Source organism: Wasmannia auropunctata, unplaced genomic scaffold (genome assembly GCF_000956235.1).
Source record: "Wasmannia auropunctata unplaced genomic scaffold, wasmannia.A_1.0 LD335825.1, whole genome shotgun sequence".
Taxonomy (NCBI): Eukaryota; Metazoa; Arthropoda; class Insecta; order Hymenoptera; family Formicidae; genus Wasmannia; species Wasmannia auropunctata.
In genome coordinates this window covers 33,284-35,854 of record NW_012027065.1, presented here as the reverse complement: position 1 = coordinate 35,854, position 2,571 = coordinate 33,284, and positions in this window count along the sequence as shown.

The following is a 2,571-nucleotide window of genomic DNA, read 5'->3' as shown; positions in this document are numbered from 1 at the left end:
AGATAGCTTGAACGAAAAGAGCAGAAAATATACTATCTCAATCTATATTATCTCAATCTGTCATTGATTCTCAACAAGATGCAGCCGTCACGTTGCGAGTTGTCTGACTCCTGAGGCCCTGATACACAGCGCAGCATTGATGATGGGGAGCGACGGCGATAGAGCAGACAGCCGCGGGCGAGTTGTGGTGGAGAGATCTAGCTACAATTGACGTGTTTTCAGAACTTTAATTCGGAATCTAGCAATCACTAGCGATTGAGATTGAGATTGGGTTGAAATTTGACCAATCAAAAGAAAAATAACTTTCAAGTTCAATAAATTTTGCTTTGATTGGTCAAATCCCAATCCAATCTCAATATCAATCACTAGTTAGTGTGATTACCGTTTGTCTCGGTCGAACGAGATGAAGGGAAGGTGGTATCATTGGTAGCGTTTCAACTCATGAGCTGCGAGGCGCGTTGCAACGTGACGGCTGCATCTAACCTAGATTTAACTTCTTTTCTCCATGGAACTTTGAGGACCGCAACCAATCAGAAAATACTGAGTCACGTGATAAGTTTGCCACTCTTTCTCTATGAGGTTCTCTAAGGCTGGCTGCAACACCAGCGCAATGTTCGTCGCGTGCGGCACGCGAAATTCAAGAAACGCACAGTTTTAAATTAAAAACTGTAAAGCTTAAAAACCGTTTGTTTTAACGCGCGGACTAGCTCGTTCGGGCCAAAGCCAAAACGTGATTCGTACGACAGGAAGGGCACGGGATCAAATTAATTTAAGGTGTTTAACGACAGAAATTTACGTTTATTGGACTTTGATTACACGATCAAATATCTTATGGGACGAGGCCCGGTTATATTTATAAATAGCACACACGCGCAGATTGACGGGTATTTACATAGTTGGTATTAGCCGCACGGATGGACGCGTATTTACAGTATCGGTTTAAACGCTCGGACGGACAAGTATTTACAGAGTCGGTTTAACAAATCTAGACGACGGACGATTATCTTACTCGCGCTTTAAGACGCGAGGCGCCGATTATGAGTTCGAGTTATTGGGCCTAGTATTCTTGCGCCACGTGACCGCGAGTGCGGATTTGAAGCGAACGTATCGAAAACCGGAAGCGTCCGGTTGCGGTAGCGCCAATCGCTATCCCTTTTCGTGACTCGGCTTCGGGGGTCGAACTTCCAGGTACTCGGTATCTAGATGACTAGACTCGAGACGACGAAAACATGATCCCGAACATGTTGCCGGGCAATTCGGAACAGAATGGGATTCTTGCAGAAGATCCGTGATGGCACAGCAGAGACAGCGCATGACCTTGAAACGATCCGCCCTCGATGCACGGATAACTCGCCGGGTTACTGTGGATGCAGGAATCGCGGGCAGGATCGGGAGAAAGAGTGCGGAGCCGGTAATGTGAGAAATTACTCGCAGAATAATTAAAAATACATATTTATTAATTAATAAAATCATTAAAATAAGAAAGAAAACAAAACGTTTGACAAATAAAGAAAAAAGAAAGAAAATCTCAAATACATAAAAAGAATAAATAAAATAAAATAAGAGACTGCAAAACGGCCGTGCCGATGTTTTAGCGTCGTGCTATTGTCGCATTCGGTCCAGCGCGCCGAGATATGTAACCGGATATCTCGTGCGACGCCCGCAACCGAAGTCCGTGCATGCTCGGAGTACGCACACGCGGTCACGGCGTGACACGGCCACGTGTTCGTGCACGCGAGCGCTTGATTCCCCTGGCGCTTTAAACCCAGCGTTTAAAGGCCCCGGCGCGTAAACAATTTAAAGGTCCAATGCGGCAGAATAATGGCGGGACGCCTCAGCGATAACAGGCGACTCAAAGCAGAGAAAGGCTCTATCCCGAGTAGGAAGCCCGGGTACGGGAGCGGACTTTTGAGTCGACAACGGTTGAGAATCGCTTAACCAGGGTAGAGAAACGCTTTACCCCGAAGGACTTTGTTGTCGAGGAAGGCGGATATTTTGTGACTCCGAAACCGTCGGCTTGCCGAGAATCCCTCGGTCCGAAAAGTAGCGCTTGGTCCCGGGGAAGCCTTGTCGTCTAGGAAATCGGAGTTCTGACCCGCCGAGAATCGCTCGGCTTGAGATCAAGTAGCGCTTAGTCCCGGGGAAGTCTAGTACTTCTACGGATATCGTGTCGAACTAGCCGGCCCGATCAGGAATCGATTCCGATGATTATTTCGCCGGTCTTTTATACCCACGGCGGTGGTTACTCGTGTACCATCGCACGTGTTCGGTTATTTTCGGTATAACAAACTATTCCCCCTAATCGTTAGTACATAAATAATATAACAAATGGCTTTACCGACCGCGCTTTGTCCGTCGCGCCAGCCTCGAAAGCCTCGGGAGCGTTCGGCCGCGTTCGGCCGCGTTCGACCGCCTCCGGCACGCGGGCATTCCCTGTCGTGGAGTCATCTCGGTACGCTTGCGCTCATCCCGAGATGACACGTTAAAAAAAAGGGATGAGCCTTTCACGTTAAAAAAAAGGCACCTCGCCCTTCATCACCCGACAGATGATCGGTCGGACGGCATCCGGCG